This window comes from Parasteatoda tepidariorum, chromosome 6, assembly GCF_982258835.1.
Source record: "Parasteatoda tepidariorum strain Cologne lab strain chromosome 6, Ptep-v5.0, whole genome shotgun sequence".
NCBI lineage: Eukaryota > Metazoa > Arthropoda > Arachnida > Araneae > Theridiidae > Parasteatoda > Parasteatoda tepidariorum.
Window position 1 is genome coordinate 85,031,436 of NC_141760.1, and position 13,484 is coordinate 85,044,919.

A 13,484-nucleotide genomic window follows, 5' to 3' on the forward strand; every position below is an offset into this window, starting at 1 on the left:
GTATATCAGTTGGGAAACTTTACTGGCATAAATATCATTATTTTAACAAAGTAGATGTTAAAAGATTGTTAAGTAGTTTTTTACATAGTAATAGTTTTGTTTGATTAGTTTCATGCTTGTAAGGTATTATTTTATACATTTTATTCCACGCACTTGTAAAATCAAATATAGGAAAGTGGTAAAGAGTTGAATACATTTACGACAATGAAGACATATATGTTTATTAATTAATTATTATCAATTTATCATTATTAATTTATCATTTTTTATCATTATTAATCGAGAACATAACCACGTGAAACATTGCCAGTCGAATGACCTAACTTCGGCAATATCTTTAGCAAAAGGATTACTTTGGTAAAAGACTCTTGAAAAAAAAAGGTCTTAATATATATAATATACGTATATCAGTTGGGAAACTTTACTGGCATAAATATCATTATTTTAACAAAGTAGATGTTAAAAGATTGTTAAGTAGTTTTTTACATAGTAATAGTTTTGTTTGATTAGTTTCATGCTTGTAAGGTATTATTTTATACATTTTATTCCACGCACTTGTAAAATCAAATATAGGAAAGTGGTAAAGAGTTGAATACATTTACGACAATGAAGACATATATGTTTATTAATTAATTATTATCAATTTATCATTATTAATTTATCACTTTTTATCATTATTAATCGAGAACATAACCACGTGAAACCTTGCCAGTCGAATGACCTAACATTGGCAACATCTTTAGCATAAGAATTTTTTTGGTAAAAGACTCTTGAAAAAAAAAGGTCTTTATAATATATAATATATGTATCACAATATCAGTCGGGAAACTTTACTGGCATAAAAATCATTGTTTAAAAAATAAATTGAAGTTTAAAGTTTATTAAGTAGTTTTTGTTACTTAATAAAAGTTTTGTTTGATTAGTTTCAAGCTTGAACGGTATTATTTGATGCATTTTGTCCCATACACTAGTAAAATCAAAAGTAGAAAGAGGTAAAAGTTGAATACATTTACGACAATGAAGACAGATATGTTTTTAAAAAATATTATTAATTAATTATTATCAATTTATTATGATAAATTTATCATTATTTATCATCATTGACCGAGAACATAACCACGTGAAACATTGCCAGTCGAATGACCTAACTTTGATAACATCTTTGGCATAAGAATTACTTTGGTAAAGGACTCTAGGAAAAAAAAAGATCTTTATATATATAATACACGTATCACACTATCAGTCGGGAAACTTTACTGCCATAAATATCATTATTTTAACAAAGTTTATGCTGAAGGATTATTAAGTAGTTTTCTTTCTGGATAACAGGTTTGATTAGTTTCATACTTGAATGGTATTATTTTATGCATTATTTTCATACACTTGTACACTTGACACAAGTCAGAAAGTGGTAAAAGTTGAATTTAGTTACGACAATGAAGACATATATATTATTTAATTATTTATTATTTATTCATAGTTATTAATTTATAGTTATTAACTTATTTAGAAATGAGATCATATTAGATTAAATAAATTCCTAAGGAAGTCTAACCCTACATTTTCGTTTCGATTTAAACTGCAACAATTAAAAATCGTTTTTCTTTTTAATTTTGAATGTTTCACAGTGCGATTCAACAACAAACTTATTTTCTCGTGACAAGAAAAATTACGTTTGTATTGGGGTATAATTAAATGATAACAAGCCTATTTTGAAACACTCGTGTCGTATGATTTAATAAAAACAATCAGCTTAACACTATTATTTTGAGGAAAGCACGACTTTTGAGTACCATCTAAAGTTAAAATGCTGTTAAACACCTAACGCACGAAAAACAAAATCCATAAATTAATTCACATTAAGTTCACATTAAATTCACATAAGTTAATTCACATAAATTAATTCACATTACTTGAAAATATGTACTTCCACAGGATTATTATTGACTCTACTTACTAAACTACAACTACTAAATGCTCTAACATAAATTCCCTTAATGTATATTTTTATAATAGTAACGTTGAAAATAATTTAGCAAAAAAAATCATAAATAATAGTTGAAAATGGCTGCTAGCAATAGAAAGTTTGATATTCAACTTATTTTATTGGATTATTTGAAGCTTTTAAGGTAATAAAATTAATAACTATCAAAAAATAAGAAGTATATAAAAATGAATTATTATTCAAATCAAAAGTTGGAATAGATATTTAAATGAAATCAGTTTTTGTGATTTTTCCATTACTTAACTGATTCCAGTAGATTGTTTGTAACAGTAAAAATAGTTTCGAATTTATTAGTACCTATGTTTCAGGTCGATTTATGTAGTATCCTAAGAAGCATGCGTATCCTAAAGAAGCATGCACGACGTTATGCATCTTTTATGATGAGTTTTGCCATGGATGATTAATTTGCCTTTTTGAAATTATTTTGAATAGCAATGGTAATGTCACTTTGCCAACGGAGAAAGAACTGCTTAACTAGTTACGTTTTAAAATTAATAATTTTAGTCAATTCCGGGAAAACCCTCTCTTTTTCTTTACTTTAGGAGGAGACAATAGGGCATATATCAATAATGCTAAAACTGACCTTTTTCAATGTATCTTTCTAAGAAACGAGGTATGATATCACTTTGAAATTTTTGGGAGATATTTGAAATTATATCAGTTGTAAGCTGTGATAATGTTATAGCATTAAAAGAATTACGTTTTGACTTATGAAAGATTTTTAATGAAGCATTCTAAAAATATTCAGTGTTCTCAGTTCATAAATTTTTAAAAACAATGTCCGCGAAAGATATATATTAACAGTTATCACAGTGCAAACATGTGTATATATATATATATATATATATATATATATATATATATATATATATATATATATATATATATATATATATATATATATATATATATATATATATATATATACAATATATATATATATATATATATATGTAATAACAGGGCTCCAACCCTGTTATCAGTGTTGTATTTACCTTGAAATAATTGCATCCATAAGCCATCAGACGTTCTAAACAGGTTTATTCAAAGGTAGGCTGGTATTGCTAACAATTCACGTCCCCGCTCCTGCAAAGGAGGGGGAGTGGACAAGACTCCGGACAATCCCGGAACAGCTTATCAGGATCACATAATTATGAAAAGGACACGCAAAACTATGCGTTCTTACGTTTTATACCAACATAGATTTGAAGTAAAAAGACACATTCGTACATTCCTTGTAACCTTACGCATTAAGGAAAATCATTTCTGCTTCCTTATATGGAATTGAAAAAGGGAACGATTCTAAAAATAACTCTTCCTTTGAAATATAAATCTATTTATATTTCAATGGTATGTTTTTTTTAGCCTTGAATTCCCAAAATAGAATCTCTGTACGCTTATTCTTTAACAAAGACATTTTATGAAAACGAAAGAGTTTTAGTTCTTTTATTAATACAAAAGTATTTAATTCTTGTATTACATATATATATATATATATATATATATATATATATATATATATATATATATATATAAATATTCCGTGTAAAAAAAACTGAAGCAATATTGTTTAAACGCTAAGAAAAGGTAAATCGAAAAAGGTCAGTCTTAGCATTATTGGCATATGCCCTACCCACTTCCTTTAAAATAAACAATAATCTTAGTGGTTTTTACAATTCATGAGATCCTAGCATATAAAATAAGGTTTTAATCAATGTCGGAAGAAAGCAGCTAAGGCTAACAGATCGAGATATTTTTTGTAAGAGAAGCTTAATTAAAATACATTTTTTAAAGTATCAGCATGAATTAAATATGATTAGAGGAACAGATTTTGGTAATTAGTATTTTTCCCAAAACGCAAAACATTTGAGAACATTTTTCCAAAAAAGTATTCTAAAAAAATGGAAGAATTTCAAAACGCTTTGAGACGTTTCCTCAGTAACCAGATTTTTAATTTAATTACTCGAATAATGAAATCGTAATAATAAAATACGTACAACAATCGTACTAGAGCAAGAGGAATAAAATTAGAAATGTCTTACATTTCTTGAAATGATTAATAAAATAGGTAGACATCGTGTCTGTGAGTATGAAAAAAAAATGTAGACATCTTGTCTGTAAGTATGAAAAAAAATGTCTGTTTGGCAAATAAAAGCAAAAGGCCTAGAACCCTTCTTCTTTTTTACTAAATTTTGAATTTACCTTTGTATTTATGTTGATTGGAAAAATATTAAAAATTAAGAATAAATGAATTTTTTTAATAAATTTTTCTGTACTTCTTTTGATGATATTTAGATATTTTAAAAAGTTCAACAGTGATACATTACTAAATATTTTTTAATGACTTCGAATAATCAAACACCATTATTTCTAAATAAGTCTCATTTATTAAAAAATCAAAATAATGATTAAAAAAAATAAAAAACCTTTAAACAATGTATTGAAAAATAGCAAAACTAATTAGAAGAATCACAAAAAATATATATTTAATGTAACAACATTAAAATGTAAATTATTTTATGATTCGTATTTGTTCAAATAATTATAGGATCTACTAGCATTTTTTAACAGTATAAAAATTTCTTTTTCATAATTTCAAATTACTAAAGACAATTTCGATGAATATCAGATGTAAGATGGTTTATTTAAAGTTCGAAAAAAAAACTTATTTAAAAAATAGATTATTCCGAAAAAAAAATTATTCCAAAAAATATATAGATTATGTATTTTTTCGGCGGAGATGCAATAATAAAAATGTTTAACAGTTCAAAGTAATACAACACCGTATTTTGGGGACGAAGAACATTTTTTTAAATTTTTAGTAAATTTTAAAAAAAAATACTTTTATCTAAAATATATTGATTAACTGAAAATTTATTAAGTAAAAAAAAAAACTTTTTGCTCGTAAAATCTGTACTTAATGTATAATTATCATTATAATTAATATTTATATAAGTAAGACGTTAACATAAAATTATAAATTGTTTTATGGTATGTCTTCTTTCTAATAAACTAACTCGAATTCAACAATAATTACACAATTGTAATGATTAAGATGATTTTATTCCATCGTGGCTCAGTGGTAAAAGTAAACTGAAACTTAGGAAGTGCATAAAAAATAATAATAAATTGTTTGCGCTCAGCGCCATCTGGTGTTATAAATCTTGATAGCAAAATCATCTACATAAACATAATATTACTAGCTATTATTTTAGCAGTGGCACATTGAAAAATAATTTTAGCATCTTCAAATAAAGGGAACAAGGGACAGTATGAATTCGAAATATCTGACTTTTGAAAACTGTTTAGTTCAGCCGCGGTGGCTCAGAGAATAGAGCGTTCGCCACCCAAAGAGGTACACCAGATTCGAATCCCAGCGATGGCTGATTGATAGAATTCCGCACCCAACTTGCACCGTCCACAGTGCTGACGTAAAATATCCTCAGTGGTAGGCGGATCATGGGTTAGAGTCCCCTTGCCGTCGAACTAATCATGGTAAGTTTTCATGGTTTTCCTCTCAATGCAACGCAAGTGTAAGTAAATTCCACAAAAAGTCCTCGACGAAGGCAAAATTTATCCCAATACTTGATCCTGGAGTTCCCTTGTCTTTTGGATTGGGTTAAAAATTACAAGGCCACTCAATTTAAACATTGGTAGTCCTAAACTCATTATCGGGTCGGTTGTTCCAGTTATAAAATAAAATAAATCTCTATATATTTAAAAAATTAATAAAAAAGAAATCATTTTGTATAACTAATGAAAGAAGGACAAATTGTTGAACTTAAAGAAGATATTCAGTACATGTTTGCTATTAAAATGTAGATATTTATGACATCAGTGCTTATGACATCAATTGATTTTGCATGTAGTATATGTTAATATTGAAACACAAATCGCGTTTATTCAATTATAATAATAATTTTTAGATTTTTCATTTAAATATTTATTTTTATTTATGCAATACACATATGAGCTTTTGTTAATACTGTATGATTTAGACATTTTTAGTCATATAATTTCTTAAGAGATATACATGCAAAATGAAACTACTGAGAAAAACATAAAGCATTTTTTATATGCGTTTGTGTATCTTTTAAACTGTTATTTCAAAGTTTTTTTTCAAAAGGAATTAAAACCTTTGTAATAAAAGTATGTTGAAAATTTACGTTTATTTTTAAAACAATTGTTCTATAAAAACAATTAGGAATTTTATCCTGACTTCAATAAAATTATTAATTAAAAACAACAATAAATTTCAGACTGAGATAATATATTTGAGATAATTATCTCTTGCATTTGAAATAAAAAGTATTTCACTCATTAAAACCCTCTGATTTGGAGATTAAAAATATGAAAATTACATTTCTTAAAATTTAACTAAATCATGGCTAACTATATTTCATATACTATTTAGCAATTAAATTCAGTAGACAGTATATTTTCAATTAAATTTCCATCCAATCTAAATTGAAATTTTTATGACACGCAATTTTTAAAAATAAATTTTATATAAATTAACTTGACTAATTTCCACTAGATTTTTATAATCTCTTGATAGCGAAGAAAAAAAAAACACTGTCTCGCCAAGTATTTCAATATCTGATTTTAGTTTATATATTATATTTTATTACAGTTGGTTTGTCATAGTTTATCAAGTGATAAATTTCTATTCATTAAAGGAGGATTATAGATACAAACGTTTTGTAAGTCTCCTAAGAGGAATAATTAAATGAATAAATATAATTAATAAAATCACGAAGCTTAAATTATGTGAATTTTTTAGGATTAATTATTATGCCCTCCGTATAAAAATGATATGTTATTCACACTAAAAGAAGTAGAAAATCAGTAATAGTTAGTATCGCAAAAATGTTAATTCAACAAAATATATATTGTTTTCTGTAATCTATACAATAGTTTTAGTTATATATTAAAAATTAATTAAAATAAACTTGAGTACATTTTTCAAGCCATTTTTAATTTAAAAATTAATAACAGATGAATTTAATTTCGCGATGTAAATAAGTAAAATTAGACTTTTATTTCTGAATGCGGATTATTAATTGATACTTCTGTCTAAAATCCAGTCATTTGATGCAATTGGGAAACACTAGTTGAATAATTTACATTAGAAATTGAGAGCACACTAAAATCTAAATTATCCCTTATGTCTAAATTGTAGATTTAATTCATCTTTGCTAGCAATATAAATCTATTTTACCACTTTCGCAATAGAAACGGATTTTATAATGTAATTTTACACAAAGGAATAAAAAGCAAGTTTTTTTCTTTTCAATTAAAATAAAACTTATATAAGAAACTAATGTATATATTACTACAAAAAAAATCTTTTTCGAATTTAATATTTCACCCTGCTAATATAAACATTATTCTTATAAATAAGTTATGTATAGTAGCGCCCTCTAACAATTTTACCTACATTGACAGGTCAACGTTTGATAATTTTACCGCGGACCGCTGAGGAAAGGTAAGGACGTTGATTTTTTATATTTTGGATTGTTTTAAATTAATAATTTCAATTTAATTATAATTAAACACTCCTCCAAAACAAAATAGAATTACGTGCTTGGTATTCCTGTGGCCTTAGGTGACCGTCTCTCAGTTCCCGGTTTACCACTCCTCCCTACAAACCCGAGAGAAACACAGTACACAAAATGATGCTCCTTCCCAAGTCAACATTCTTGATGGTCCATTCAAAAATTTTGATGGTTTATGTTGATTTCAGTGCGATTCATGATGATCTAACATGATGGTCTAATAATTTGAGGGTCGCCATCATCCAACATTTTCCATTACGTGTTCATGAATTTTGATAAGTGAACAAACTTCCATCATCTCATGGTGGAAAATTATACCTTAATACTATGATGGTTAACCATCAAGAGAAGTTTGACTCTCATGGACTAAAAATCCATGATGATCCGAGGTGGCTTATGATGGTTCCAACTATACATTTTCATGATGGTTTAATAGGAATTCTTGTTGGTTCTCAGGAATATACCATCAAAACCATCATGGTATGTTGGACCATCATAAATCAGTAGTCCGAATTCCTACATTGGGATCATAGTTGTTTATCATTGTTCCAACAATTGATTTCTAAGATACTATGATGGAAATTCATGATGGTTGAACATAAACAAACCATTAAAACAAGTTGCTATTCTTATGTTGCACCATCGTAAATCAGTCCGAATTCCTACATTGAGGTGATGGTTACTTATGTTGGCTACCATATATGGCAGTACTTTTACCTTCGTTACTTGTACCGCCGGTACAAGTAAAAAGGACGTACTTTTACTTGTACTTCGTTACTTTTTAACTTTAGTACTTTTACTTGTACTTTCGTTACTTTTTTAGGGAAAAAGTACAAGTATTTGCAACGGAAATATCGAATGAAATCGTTACTTTTTTCTAAAACTCGGTAAGCTATCTAAGAAAAAAAGAAGAAGAAAAATTAAATTTAAAAAAAAAATGCTTATGTTTCTTAATTTATAAAATTAATGTTCAATATATATGCATTTACAGCTAACTTCGTGTTTAAATACCTTCTGTTTCAACTTATACTGCACATTCAATTATTTTTTACTAGCTCAAAGATCACAAAGTTATCTGTAACCCCGTGTTTGCTCTGTTTATGTTTGTGATTTTAAAACGCGTTTCTAAAGAGTAAAACAATTTTAAATCAATGGTAATTTAAATAAATAAAAATAATAAGCTAAAAATTAAAATCAATAGATAAAATTTCTTTTTCGTGCAAATCCATAAAAAGTTTGATAATAAAATTATATTTGATTTTAAAATTATATTATACTATTATATTATAAAATTATATTATAATATTCCTCCGAATTTAAAAATAAATTAATATCCATAACTTTCAAAATTAAAATTAATTAAATAAATAACAGCAATTTTTCAAAAACATTAAAGAACATAAGAATATTATTCAATAAAATTTTAGGTTACTTTGAATTTTCGATTTCCTGGAAATGTACTTTTAAATCGTTACTTTTTTTGTTTAGTACTTGTACTTTTACTTGTACTTTTTACTCGTTACTTTTTAAACTAAGAACTTTTTACTTTTTACTCGTTACTTTTTTTAAAAATACTTGTACTTTTAGTCGTTTCTTTTTAAAAGTAACGTTGCCATATATGTTGGCTACTATCAAAAAAAATTGTTTATGATGGAATGGTTACCATCAAGATAATGTTGGTTCATCAATGAAAAACCATCAAAAATTTTGGTTTGGTTTGGGTGGCACGGTGCCATTTGATCCACTGACCGGTTCCGTTCCGCGGCCTGGGATTTGGAGACCACTGATGTAAATTAACTGCATTACATATCAGTTCCTCAAGCTAAACCTTTACTAGGGTTTTGAAAGAACTAAAACTGATTGAGTTGAAATTTCATCAATTTCTCTTTGTATAACTTAAAGTAAAATGAAAAAACGTAATAAAGGTAATAAAATCAATAAGCTGGTGTTTAATGATTAACTTGTATAGATAACAAAAAGGATATATAATTTTATATTTAAAAGAAAAAAAAGTGTACCAATTGCTTTTTCGTAGCCCTATTAGTGGTTTCGCATTTATGTTAATGATCAAGGCAACAAATTTTAGATTTTTTTAGAAATTCTTTTAATTTGTTTATTATTTGCTTTTCATTGTTTTGATAATTTTATTTTTCATTTAAAATAATACTAAAATCAATTGAAAATCACTGAGTTGATTTATCGTCAGACAAATTCTCGTCGCATAATTTGGTGTGTAACTGTAGCTATTGTTTAATCCATTTATTTGCATACGCTAATGGCATTTTGTTATGGGCCAGCCCTAATCAAAAATCTTTATTACTTTGTAATACGCAAAGTATAATTTTGCTAATATTTGTGCTGATTATAATCACCCCATATACACGCAGAAAATATTATGATAGAATTTAAATCATTTATTTGGTAATTTTTCCGTTAATATGACATCGGTTTACCGGAAATTTTGGTTTTCAAAATTATGGCTCTTACTACCAACGCGTTTAGTGAAAAATATAAAACTGAAAATTGAATTGTTTCGAATAAGTTAGTTTTCTAAGTTTTTATGATAAAATTGCGAAGTTTTACTCCGTTTACCTAATTTTATCACGTATTATAAAACCATACTTTGTTTCAAATTTTGCCAAAATCATTACCAAAGCACTTCGGTAAAAATTACTGAGAGTTTTTGGGTATTCCTATAGAGCCAGTAACTTGGGCAAAATTTTGCAATATTCTGGTAATTTTGACCAGGTTGTTTTCTCAGTGTAGCTTCAGCTCAGCTAGAAAATGTGCAAACAATTACTCAATGAGACTGAATATGCTTAGGCTTACTGTAATAAATTTTAAATAGGGCAATTTACAGTAATCCTTCGTTTCATATTAACATAAAGTTCTGCACCTAAATTAGTCTAATTAAGCAGTGAACGCAATTAGCAGTACCAAAGATGTGTGTGCTCATTATAATAACTAAAAATTGCCAAGCTAATTAAAAAATATTAAAGTCGCTTAGAATTAGCCTAGTGCAGTGTTTCCCAAACTCATGACTTTTGTGTACCCCTTCTAAATTTTTCGTAACGCTGGGTACCACTAATAAAAAAATGAATGGATTTTTTACTACAAAAACTTGCACAAAAATTAAAAAGCACAACTAACAGTTGACACCACTTATTTTAACTGTTAACTCTGCTAAAAATAGCCAATAGAAAAATACGTAATTTAGATAACTTTGTTTTTAGATAAAACATTTTGAAAATTTCGTTTGTTGCAAGATATTTCGCATAAGAGTGTTTACCCCCTCTACAATGTTCCCGTACCCCTGTGGGTACGCGTACCACACTTTGGGAAACACTGGCCTTGTGCTTTGAAAAATAGCACTGAAAAATTGCTAAGTCTGACCTTCCAAATACGCAAGTAAAATCGCCTTTAATTCATGCTGAAGTGAAAAGTATTCAATATATTTTTCACGAGTGTTATTTAGCTATATATAATGCGACAGAGTGATTGGTTTGTTATTATTCTTATACTACATTTTTGTTTTCCGTTGTTCTGCCGAGCATCTAATCCAGTGTTCCCCAACCTTTTTATCATCGTAGACTTGTCGACGTTTGATAAATTTACCGCGGCCCGCTGGGAAAGGGGGTAGCATTACATCATTTTGATTTATTAATTTTAATTTAATTGTATTTAAACATGCCTTCAAAGTAAAATACAGTTGCATCAAAAAATAAATATAAAGTATTTAAAAGTTTAACTTACTAGAATGTTAAATCAATGAGAACTCTGAGCTTGTTTCGTTGCTATGAGACGGTTCCATCTGGGGGTAATCGGAGACAATGATACATTACAAACATTAAAAAATTTATGTCACCACCTTCGGGAGCCTCCTTTATTTAAATAAAAAATTTTTTAATGGAGCACTGATATTTTTAATTAGGGGCATAAACCTAGGAATTGAAATTCAGTTTCAAGGAAATGGGCGACCCGGTACCATTTGATCCACGGACCGGTACCTGTTCTCGGATTTTGGGGTTGGGGAACACTGATCTAATATATCCATTCTTTATCAGACAATTGTGTAAGCTTTTCCTTACTGACAAATTTAGTCTAGCATATAGTAGTTCTATGTTCTGTTAACTTTTACATCTAATTTTCATTTTTAAATCAAAATTCAATTGTTCCTTTTTAAATCAACTGTTCTTTTGAAAACCATCATCCCTTTTAATAATGTAATCTTACATTTTATTTTAAACAGTTAAAGAAATATTTTTTTAAAAAATAAAGGAGAAATAACATCTAAGCCATCTTAGAATCAAAAATATTTTAGAGCAGTTTTGAAAAAGAAACTGTTTAAACTATCGTTCATTTAAAAATAATTAGATTATTATATTGAATAAAATTTTAATCACGAGTCTCATTCGTTTCTTAAAGCACCTTTTAGAAAAAATCATAAAAAAACGGCTTAATAGCATTAAAAAAAAAAATGTTATACTCGAAAAAATATCTTTTGCTTTTAAGATGTCAAAAAGACAATCGCATCTTCTTTTTGGGGACCATGAAATAATGATCTTACACTGTAAAAAGAAAGCAGTATTTTTTTTATCAAACTCAATACCTCTTTTATCATATCTTGAGAGCTAAACTCAAACACTAAGCCGCTGAGGTCACAATTACACGTGTAGAAAAAAAAAGCAAGCGATTTTTTTCTTCTTTTCTACATATCGTCTGCATATTATAAAAGAGTTCTTTTGGGACGAAGAAAATGAAACTAAAAGTAAGCAAATTTATAAAAAATAAAATAAAATTGCATCCTAGAATAGTGAAGAATTTCGAAATTCTATTTCTAATTATTTTAATTAATACTTTTCCGTAATTAGTTCAATGCTTCAACTACTTCGTTCACTTTGTCATTAATAAGGACTAATGGTACTTTTTGTTTCTTTGCGAAAAAAAGATTTTAAAAAAATTGTCTGAATGAAGTGAAGCAAAGTAAAGAGAAAAGAATTTTATTTTTTGGTGGATATTCGAGAACAATTCTGCATTTTTGCTTGAGACTGTTTTTCTGAGAACTCGAATTAATGCTAATAGAAGAATGCGATTCGTCTTTGCTCTATCTGATTAATGAGCTATCAATTAGAGCGTCTTCACCGAACTATAAAGCGTTGAATTTCACCATTATTTTCTACTATACTTCTTTTTCTCCTCTTTTTTTTTTTTTTTAGAAAGAAAATTGGCTCCCTTTTTTCTCTCTTCTTTCGCCAACTTAATCAATCAAATTAAATTCTCCTTTGTCCTATTTTGGATTCTATGCGTATGCTTATTAGTTTCTTCAAGTAACAAAATTTACGTGAACACAATAAAGATATTTTGCAATTTTTTAAATGTTGACATTCATTTGAACTAACTACTTTGAATTGTATGCTAATTTGTAATTCATTCACAATGTTTATTCTTTCTGGCAGATAATAACTTACTTATAACCTTTTAGGGAAAAGTCCCTTTTGTTTTCACTAAAGACGTTCTGCACTGATTTATTTAACTGATAAAATCAGTGAGAACATGCGTAATATTTTCAAAAGATTATTCATGCTGGATAAATAAGAATTTCAATGAGCTTTTTCTGCGTTAAATATGAATTAAAAAATTGCCTCCAATTAATTAAAAAGATTATTTAAATTATATCCGTATTAATTATTAATTATTTTCGATTTTAATTAGTTGTTATATAAGTAAGAATAAATAAACGTAATTAAATTACCCACAGCAAGCCATCTGTAGCAAATAATTAAAATTAAGAGAATAGCTCTGGTAGCAAAATAATGCAACAGTCCATACGTTTTTCTCACTGAACACACAGTTACAGTTCAACAAGTTTTCAACAGATGGCGCTGCTTATAGTAAACGTATAAATTAAGGAAAAGAAAATT